This window comes from Rhinopithecus bieti, unplaced genomic scaffold, assembly GCF_001698545.2.
Source record: "Rhinopithecus bieti isolate Rb0 unplaced genomic scaffold, ASM169854v2 scaffold_48347, whole genome shotgun sequence".
Lineage (NCBI taxonomy): Eukaryota > Metazoa > Chordata > Mammalia > Primates > Cercopithecidae > Rhinopithecus > Rhinopithecus bieti.
The window spans coordinates 68,999-79,905 of NW_016819039.1; the positions used below are offsets into that span (position 1 = coordinate 68,999).

A 10,907-nucleotide genomic window follows, 5' to 3' on the forward strand; every position below is an offset into this window, starting at 1 on the left:
GGGTTCACACAAGAAAGCAAGCTCAGCTCACATCATATCTTAGTTCACTGGATCTTAAAATTTTGGCCAAAAAGGAGAAAATAAGTGAGAACACAGAAAAAAAGTGTCCACACACTCTCTCTGTCTCTCAATCTCTCTTTTAAACCGCTTTTCCCCTCTTTCTCCTTCTTGTTTTATAAGATCTAGATGAGCTAAACCACCCACTCTCAGTCTCCTTTCCCCTGAGCCGCACCCTGATCCTGCTCAAATTTTCAAGAGCTGTGGAATGGTGTCTTCCTGCACCAACCCACTGGGATCAGAAAGAATCAAAAGAGCAAACTATGCAGAAAAGAAGGGATCCAAGAGAGCCAAAAGAAAGCAAGGGTTTGTTTGCCTTAGACCAGTTCTATTTATATTTCCTATACTCCACCCTAGCAGGGTGGTCTAATTGTGTGACTCTATGGACTCCAGAACTAAGCTTTATTTTTGATCCACACCAAAGCTCCTACTCTGAGCAGGAGGAGAGAATTTCAGTCCTGCATTTCTCTCCCTTTCCAGAGTTACTATGTGTGCCACTTAGCTAATATTTATTACTTATTCTGTGCCAAGCACTGTGCCAAATACTTTATAGCCATTATCCCATTTAAGCCTCACAGCAACTCTATGAGGGTACATAAAATTATTCCTGATTACAGGTGAAGAAACCAAGACATGGCGAGCTGAAATAACTTGTTCTGGCTCACACTGTTAGTATAAAGTAGAACTTAGTTCAGAACCAAGGCAATCTGACCACAAAGCCTGTGGCAATCTCTCTGTATTTATCTCAGCTGAGCAAGAGGGACAATAGTATTTATCATAAAGCTATAAGAACAGTATATTTATAGTCAATAAGACTTTTGTTTAAGGGCTACATGCAACTAACTGGTAAAAATAACCAGTATCAATAAAAGTAGATTTTTAAGAGAGGCTGGGTAATTATAATAATGACAGTTAACATTAACCAAAAGCTTAAAATGTGCCAGGAGCTAATGAAATATTTTACCTATATTAATTTGTTAAATACAGCAACCTAGGTCGGTAGTATCATTATTATATTTGATAATTGAGTAATATAGAGCATAGAGGAGGTAAGTAACTTGCCCACAATCAAACTTAAAGTAAAAGACACAGCAAGGACTTAAACACAGGCAGCTAAACTTGGAAGTAAATGCTCTTATATTATGCAATACTGCCTCTCTTCATTGCATCTGCTCTTGAAAGTTGAAATTATAGACACTATTAATCTTTCTGGGAAGATGAAGGTATATAGCTTACCCTAGAAGTGCATAGTATTAAACATCTGAGAACTATTTTGGTCAAGGTCTTGCATCCTCACTGACAAGAGTTTTGTTTTATTTTGCTTTTTTATTAGTCTAGTAACAGTACTCGGCATGTAGTGGATGCTCAATAAACAATTTCATGAAGGTATTATTTTATTCACTTAATCATATTCTATGAGGTTCAGGATCATGTGAACCAGCAAGCTAAATCAAAACAAATCATTTCCTTTCTGCTTAAATATGGTGAACATCATCAGTGCATGAGGCTGTGTACTAAGCATTTGTGGAGACACAAGATATAAAATCAGTCATTGATAGCTCCCCAAAAGACCTCATCTTATTATTTCTTATATGTTTGCAGCACTACTCTTTTCCTCTAGAAAGATTATCTTTTTATATCTGATCTCCTAATTCTGGAGTTCTTAGGTTTTCATAAATTAGGTTTTTTCTTTTCTTTTCTTTTCTTTCTTTCTTTCTTTCTTTCTTTCTTTCTTTTTTTTTTTTTTGAGACAGAGTTTCACTGTTATCACCCAGGCTAGAGTACAGTGGTGCAATCTTGGCTCATTGCAACCTCAGCCTCCCAGATTTGAGCGATTTTCTTGCCTCAGCCTCCCGAGCAGCTGGGACTACAGGCATGCGCCACTACGCCCGGCTATTTTTTGTATTTTTAGTAGAGATGGGGTTTCACCATGTTGGCCAGGCTGGTGTCGAACTTCTGACCTCAGGTGATCTACCTGCCTCGGCCTCCCAAAGTGTTGGGATTACAGGCGTGAGCCACCGCGTCTGGCCCAGTTTTTTTTTTTTTGTTTGTTTTGTTTTTCTTTACTCCTATCCCCACCACTTTTTAAGGTATGTTCCCTCCTATGGAGATGGCTCTCTGCCTTGCCATATTCCACAGACCATGCCTGGGGAGTTGCAGCTGCCAACCAGTTTGTTAGAGGAGTGAGGACAGAAACCTAACATGGCTGCAGCTTGCCTTTTCTTTCATATGGTACTTTCAATGAATGCCAACCCATCAGTCTATCACATCAAGTACAAATCTTTCTGATTTTTTAGTTCATTTATATCTGGCCCCACCCTAATTCACCAACCCCATTTCTTCCTGCTCCTATATAAAGATCTTCTGTCAGGCAGGCAGGCCTCTGTCACCAGAAATTATTTCATGCTCATTTCCACCCTCCTGTGATTGTTCACTCAATTTTTCCTTCTTCCTGCCACCACTAGCACTTATACCAACTCAAGTTAACACTTGGTGGTATTCTTGTAATAGGCACTCATTATTTCATGTATCAACTTGGAGTTCCCAACTATATTGTCAAAGCCTCTAAAACTCATGCTATCCTGCTGTAGCACCCTTGATTCCTTTATGTCACCAACATCTACTATCCTCTCAATCCTAGCTTTTCATTTAAGTCAGCTGGTGCCTTTGTCTGGTGTAAGGTGTCTACTCCAGACTTACAAAATTGTTAATTAAAGGAAAGCATCACATATAGATTAAAAGAGAGGAAGGGTCTCAAATTAATAATCTAAACTCCTATGTCAAGTACCTAAAATAAGAACCAAATAAGCCTAGATTAAGCAAAAAGAAAGAAATAATGAAGAGGAGAAAACAATGAAATTGGAAAAAAAAAAAGGAAAAAAAAAAATGAAACCAAGAGCTGGTCCTTTAAAAAGATAAATAAGATGGACAAATGTGTACCAAGACTGACAAAAAAGAGAAAGCATACAGATTACTAATATCAAGAATGAAACAGAAGATATCACTATAGACCCTGCAGAAATCAAAAGGATAATAAGGGAATAGTATGAAAAACTCTAACACATAAATTTGGCTACTCAGACTAAATGGACCACTTTCTTGGAAAACATAAAGTACCACAGTTTGCCTAATACAAAATATATCATTTGAATAATCCCATAACTAGTAATAATATTGAATTATTATTTTTATAACTCCAAAAAAACTTCTAAACCCAGAAGGTTTTACAGGACAATTATACCAAATTTTAAAGAAGAATTAACACATTTCCACACAATCTCTTCCAGAAAATAAAAGGAGTATTTTCCAATTCATTTTGTAAAAGTAAAACTACCCTGGTAACAAAATAAAACAAAGATTGTTTTTAAAAAAGAGAAAAGAAACAGAAAGAAAGAGGAAAAGGAAGAAAACTACAGACCATTATCTTTCATGAATATAGATGTAAAAGTCCTTTAAAATATTTACAAATAAGGCTGGGCATGATGGTTCATGCCTGTAATTCTAACACATTGGGAGGCTGAGGCAGGTGGATCCCTTGAACTCAGGAGACAGCCTGACCAACATGGTGAAATTCTCTCTTTAAAGAAAAAAGTATGAAAACTATCCAGGCATGGTGGCATGTGCCTGTAGTCCAGCTCCTCCATAGGTTGAGGTGGGAGGATCACTTGATCCCAGGAGGTTGAGGCTGCAGTGAGCTGTGATCATGCCACTGCACTCCAGCCTGGGCAACAGAGTGAGACCCTGTCTCAAAAAACGAATGAACAAACAAACAAAAAGTCAACAAATAAAATTCAGCAATGTAGAGAAATAATTATACATCATCATCAGTGGGATTTACTCATGTTGTGATCATATGGGTAAACATAAAAGCCAGTAGTATTGAACATTTTTGGTTTGTAACTCCTATTTTTTCCCTATATGATTTAAAAAGCAAGTAAATAAAATGATAATTATAAATCTATCTTAATGGGCACACAAATGTGTAAAGATGCAATTTGTGACAATAACAACATAAAGGGGGCATGGAGCTATATAAAGCAGCAGTTTGTGTGTGCGCGCGTGTGTGTGTGTGTGTGTGTGTGTGTGTGTGTGTGTGTGTTTAGATAAAGTCTCACTCTGTCGCCCAGGCTGGAGTACAATGGTATGATCAAAGCTCACTGTAGCCTGGAACTCCTGGGCTCAAGTGACCCTTCTGCCTCAGCCTCCCAAGTAACTGGGTTTATAGGCATGAGCCACCATGCCCAGCTTTTTATTTTTTGTAGAACGGGATCTCCCTATGTTGCCCAAGCTGGTTTCAAATTCCTAGGCTCAAGTGATCTTCCTTCACCAGCATTCCAAAGACAGCAGCTTTTTTAATACTATTGAAACTTAAGTTTTGTTAATTCAAACCCGATTGCTATAGTTAAGGGGTTAATTGCAATCCCCAGAGTGACTACAACAAAACAACTTAAAACATAGAGAAAAAGGAACAAGAAGGGAATCATAACACTAGGGGGAAAAAAACAGTGAATCACACACAAAAAAGGCAGTAATGGAAGCACTGAAGAAAAAAAGTTATAAGAAATGTAAAAGACAAAGCAAAATTACAGAAGTAAGCCTTTCCTTGTCAGTGGTTACTGTAAATGTTAAGGGTTTAACTCTACAACTAAAAGATAAAATTGATGGAATGGATAAAAAACATGATCCTGTCTACATATGCTGTGTACAAGAGACTCACTTTAGATCCAAAAATTACTAATACATGCAACAGCTTGTATGTGTTATTTGTGCAGATAAATGTGGGAATACTTGAAGTATGCCTTGTCTTCTACCCCTCCTCACAAGACACCCAAATAACTTAAGCAGTCTCCCCACAAGGCTTTCACCCCACTCAACTCCACCCTATTCGCATTTAGATCTTGCATTTACGCTAAAGAGTTTACCTACCTACCTAGCAGGGATCAAAGCCATATCTCAAGGCTAGAATCTATGAATAGATTTCAGGTTTTAATACAAGGAAGAGACAGGGATAGGATTTGGAGGACTGGGGAAGGAGGAGTAGGGCAAAAGGACCTTTGCTACACCTATGATAAAATATACAATACACAGCCTGGGAAATAAAAAAAAAAGGGCTCCTGGAATATGGTTGTACTTGTTTTTTTTATTTCTTTTCTTCCTTCCTTCCTTCCTTCTTTCCTTTTCTTTTCTTTTCTTTTTTTTGCACTTGCCCACACAGCTTTACAAAGAAATCAAGGAATAGGCACCTGGCTCTTTTTTCTAGTCTAGAAATGCTGATTCTTGTTTTCTGAGAAATGAGTGACTTTCTCTTCTCGTAAACAATAAAGCAAAGCTCTGCAAATTATCTGAAAGACAGCAAGATTCTCCCTTGATTAATTTTCTTATTTCCCCTTGCTCTTCTTACCAAATGTGGAAAGCATGTGGTGTGCTTCAGTTTCAAATGAGAGCTGCTGGCTTGGATTCATGAAGGATTTTTGTTGTTACTTATTTTTTGCTTGAAGGAGAGGATTTCAGTTAAATTTTTTCCAATATTTTATTATGAAATTTCAAAAGATACAGAAAATTTGAAAGAATTTTACAGTGAACATTTGTCTACCCATCACCTAGATTCTACAATATTCCATTGTATGGATGTACCACAGTTTATCACTTATTGAAGGATATTTGTGTTGTTTCCAATTTTTGGCATTTTTTCTTGTTACTTATTTCTTGTTTGAAGGAGAGGATTTTAGTTAAATTTTTTCCAATATTTTCCAATTTTCCAATTTTGGCAATTATTAATAGAACCTCTATAGACATTGATGCCCAGAGTTTTTATGTATTGTTATTTAGTATTTTATTTCCAACTTTAAAAAAGCAAACTCTGCGATGATTACTATATTAGTATCATCCATTACTTACATTTTCAGTATTATTCCTAAAACTACATAAAAAATACAAATGGAAAAATGTAAGTCATAATTCTTTAACAAAACAGCAATTCACCACAAAAGCGTGTAAAACTGCAAGAATGTCAGTTTAAAATACTGGCACTTTAAGATAACAATAATCTCAAAACCCACAAAATTGTCAAATTTCCCTAAACTGCTAAGCGGAGAAGAAGCTGACTCTAATTAATAACTTTAAAGAAAATCAAATTCAAATAAATTGAATACTTCATACTGAGATGCAAAGCTTAAATGTCTTCTTTCCTCACATCTATTTGATTTATAAAGAGGTAAACCGCACTATAGGAAAATATACCCTATTTTAAATCTGACATTGTCATTTTAAAAGCTGGCCCAATTAATTAGAAATACTTTTAATGGAGAGTCTCAAGTTTCCTGAGCAATCCATATTTAGAGAAATGGGAAAAGACCTTTACAGCCAGCACTCTCAGTCTTCACTGGAAGTAGCATCAACAAAAAAGTATTCAGTATGGTGGTCTTGTATTTTAAGCTCATGCTTTTGGGGATACATTCTCCGTTCTTCTTCAATGTAGGAACTGCAAAATATAACTACCATTACACGGTAATGGGAGTGAAAGAATATAGAGTCCTCATGCAAAAATTAAAACATACTTTTCTATTAGTCCTTCAAAAATAGACTTTCAAAATGTTTGATTCTCATAACCCCTTGCTATGAGTAGCTTTGTTACTCTTCAGTTTGTAAATATAAGTGGGTTATATGAAGTTTGTTATCAACTGATCAAGATTTGGGGATTCAGTTACGGATGAAAACGGTCTCAATTTAACTTTTATTACTCCCATGATGAGAAGCAGGGTGTCTAGATAAAACCTTTTTATCAGCTAACTATATGAAAAGATAAACACTGTAATAATTCATGTGATACAAAATGGGCAAAAGCAAAAGGCTAGCTTCCCCCCCAAGGAAGAAAAATTTCAGGCCTATGAAAAGGAAGGACAACAATATTAATTTTTAAAATTATATTTACTTAGAAGCATTTAGAATGTCAAACAAAACAGCTGCAACTTTTTTGCAATTAAAAATTAGTATTTAGTAAACAAAACAATAATTATTTTGTATAAGCTGCATCAGAGAGAACTGAAGATGAAAACACTGTCATCCCATTCATAATTTGTGCTGTGCACCAACATAAACCTGCTTTAAATTTCCATGCCAATTTGCAACCGCTGTGCTGTAACAGGCAAGATTAGTGGCTATTGAACATACCACCAGGACAGGGCTAGCTAACTACACATTTGGTAGCATGCTAACTATACAAAAAAAGACACTGTATAGTTGTTAAATCTTACACAACCTTATATTTCAATTTTTTTTTATTTAAAAGGAGTGAATTGTGTACAGGGAGGTTAAATGCTTTGCAGACAAGAAAGAAAAAACTGCACTAGAACCAGCTTATTCATCATCATCTTCCTCCTCAACATCATCCTCTTCATCTTCCTCCTCTTCATTCTTTTTCTTGCTTTTCTCAGCCCCGACGGCTTTCCTTTTTGCTGCATCAGGCTTTCCTTTAGCTCCATGTGCAGCGAAATCCTTGTCATATTTTTCCTTCAGCTTTGCAGCCTTCCTTTCATATGGCTGCTTATCATCTGCAGCAGTGTTATTCCATATCTCTCCCAGTTTCTTTGCAACGTCACTAATGGATAGGCTGCAATGTTATTTTTGATTTTTGGGTGGTACTCAGAACCGAACAAGACAAAGGCTCGAGAAGGCCTCTTGAGTGCATTGGGATCCTTGAACTTTTTTGTTTCCCCTTCAGGAGGGATTTAGGTTTCATTTCTCTTTTTTAACGGGCCTCACCCGACTTTACCATGTCTTCACATTTTCCTTTCTTTTTTGCAGACAGGTTTGCACCTCTCTGAGCACTTCTTAGAAAACTCTGAGAAACTGACTGAATCTTCTCGGTACTACTTTTTGTGCTCCTTCCCGGCAAGTTTGCACAAAGAATGCATATGATGACATTTTGCCTTTCAGCTTCTTAGGCTCTCCTTTGGCCATGTTTAGTTATTATTTCATCAGCAAGGCACAGAGTCGCCCAGTGCCCATCCAGCTCTCACTTGCCTGAGCACTGTCTCTGAAGCCAAATGTACTGCAATCCCATCTTATTTTTAACATCCCAAATTATTTAATATTGTTGTGGTGTTTTTTTTTTTAAAATCAGTGGCTGTCTAGATTTCTACATAGATTAATTTATTTGTTCACTATGGAAGATTATATTTTCCAAGGATAGAGGTGACCATATCTCTTATCCCATATCCCAAATGCTCTTTTGCAGTGTGACCTTGCCACTCCCCTATCAAGAGGTGCAGTCTAATTCTTTTCCCCTTGAATTTGGGCTGGCCTTAGTGATTTGTATTAATCAATAGAATGTGGTAGAAGTGACACTGCATGGATTCTGAGGCTAGGTCAGATACTGAGGCACAAAAGGCAATACAGCTTCCACCTGGTTCTCTTGGAATGCTCACTTCTGAACATTCCCATGGAGAGGTCATTTGTAGGTACTATGGTCAACAGTCTTCACGAAGCAGTCTTTGAGTTATCCCAGTTCATATGCCAGATATGTGAGTGAAGATGCTACCAGAGGCTTCCAGCCCACCAGATTTGAGTCATCCCCAGCTATTCAAGACATTCCAGCCAAGGTCTCAGATACCATACAGCAGAGACAAGTCATTCTTGCTGCTTATCTAGGTTTTTGTGTGAACAGAAGTTTTCATTTCTCTGGAGTAAATACTCAGGAATGTGTTTAAAAAGAAAATTTCAACAAATTAGCATAGAGATCTAATTGGATTTTGTTAGCAATTCATGAATTAGGGAACTTCTTCTATTTTTTTTTTTTTTAAGACAGGGTCTTGCTCTGTCGCCCAGGCTAGAGTGCAGTGGTGTGATGTCGGCTTACTGCAGCCCAGGTTCAAGTGATTCTCATGCCTTAGCCTCCGGAGTAGCTGGGATTATAGGAACATGCTGCCACACCTGGTTAGTTTTTGAATTTTTAGTGGAGCTGGGGTTTCGCCATGTTGGCCAGACTGATCTCGAACTCCTGACCTCAAGTGATCTGCCCGCCTTGGCCTCCCAAAGTGCTAGGATTACAGGCGTGAACGACTGCACCCGGCCAAGGCAACATCTAATCTACAAGATAGAAAGGCACTCCACTGGGCACGGCAGAACAGTTGGTTTTTATAAGTTAGTTTAAGCAGAAACAAGAAAACTGATATCATAGTGTGAAGAGCAGATTGGTTAACATCAGGTTACTTCAGGTAACATTCCTTATAGGGTTAAAGCAGAGAAGGCTTCCTTATCATACCTGCTCAGGTTGACTGGGCCCCTTGGGATTGGTTGCTGTGAATCTCTTGTTCTTTTCAAAACTGTCCAGAGTTAAGTTCAGTTTGGTTACATGGCACTTAGTACAAGTGACTCAATTCTGCTTTGATCTGGTCTGTTGGGCCTAGTGCAGGAGCTCAGTCCAAAACAATGGCCTCCCTTAAATTCTATTTAACAAGTAGGATTACTCATTCATATGGCAAGTGTGCATTTAATTTAAAAAAAGACCAAATTGTTTCCCAGGGTGGCTGTACAGTTCTATATTCCCACCAGTAATATATGAGAGGTCCTGTTGCTTTCAGTCTTCATCAGCACTTGGAATTGTCATTATTTTTAACTTTAGCCATTCTGATAGCATTCAGTGATAGCTCATTGTGACTTTATTTGCATTTTGCTAATTGAGAATAATGCTGAAAATATTTTCATGTGCTTATTTTCCATCCATGTATCTGCTTTAGTAAAATGTCTGTTTAAGATTTTACCCACTTTTAATTGGTTATTTCAGACTGACTTTTAAAAATTCAAATCTGATAATGTCCAACATCCCCCCTGCCCCCAATATGACGTGTATTCTTCATTTTCTTTCCCATTCTGTTTTCTTTTGATGTGCATTCACTGAGTTTTGAGAAATGCATATACCCATGTAAACCAAACCCCTATGAAGTGATACAACATGATCATCACCCTATAACGTCCCCTCCTATTCCCCCTTTCCAGCTATTTTCTGCCCCAACCCTCTCAAATGTAATTCATGTTCTAAATTTTCCGTCGTAGATTTTTCCTGATTTAGAAATGTACATACATGAAATCATACAAAATGTACTCTTTTGTGTAAGGCTTCTTAGCATAATATTTTTGAGATTCATCCATCTTGCATGTATTAATAATGCATCCCTTTTTATTGCTGAGTGGTATTCCATTGTATAAGTAAATCATAGTTGGTTTACCCATTATTCTGTTGATGAATACCTGAGCTGTCTCCACTTTGGGCTATTATGAATAAAGCTGATATGAACAATCATATTCAAGTCTTTTTCTGGGCATATGTTATCATTTATCTTGGCTAAATACCTAGGAGGTAAATTGATGGATCACAAGATAGCTGTGTACATAAATTTATAAAAAACTGCCACAATTTTTCCAAAGTGTAGAAAAGAACTTCTATCATTCAAGATGCCTTTGGAATCTCTGACTCATGGGTTTCCTAGGAATAGAAGTGCCCTTTATTCTGGAAATTGTGGAGGTGGGATGATTCCCACCCCCTTCCTGTATCAGAATTGATTCAAGAATATGTGTGCCTCTCCTAGCAGCTCTGTTCTCACAGCTGTCAGCCCTGGTCAGGGAAAGGCGGGGATGTTTAATTATAATGTTCCTGACAGTTTCTGAGCAGATAGCCCAGTGCCTGCTGTGCCAACAGCTGAGCTTCGCCTGAAGCTGCCATGCTGAAGACTCACGTACCCGTGTCTGACTTTTCCTCTGTAGGCTTGCTTAATGGCAAACAAATCTCATGTTTCCACTTGCTCAGTGCTGGTTAGGTGCAGGTTGCAGGCACACTCCAGCTTAAGAGGCTT

At 37.6% G+C, this 10,907-nt stretch overlaps 1 pseudogene; it reads right to left on the reverse strand.

Annotated features, from left to right (window-relative positions):
• Nucleotides 1-7,413: 7,413 nt before the first annotated feature.
• On the reverse strand, nt 7,414-8,016 carry LOC108519224 (high mobility group protein B1 pseudogene; annotated as a pseudogene).
• Between the last annotated feature and the right edge of the window lie 2,891 nt (nt 8,017-10,907).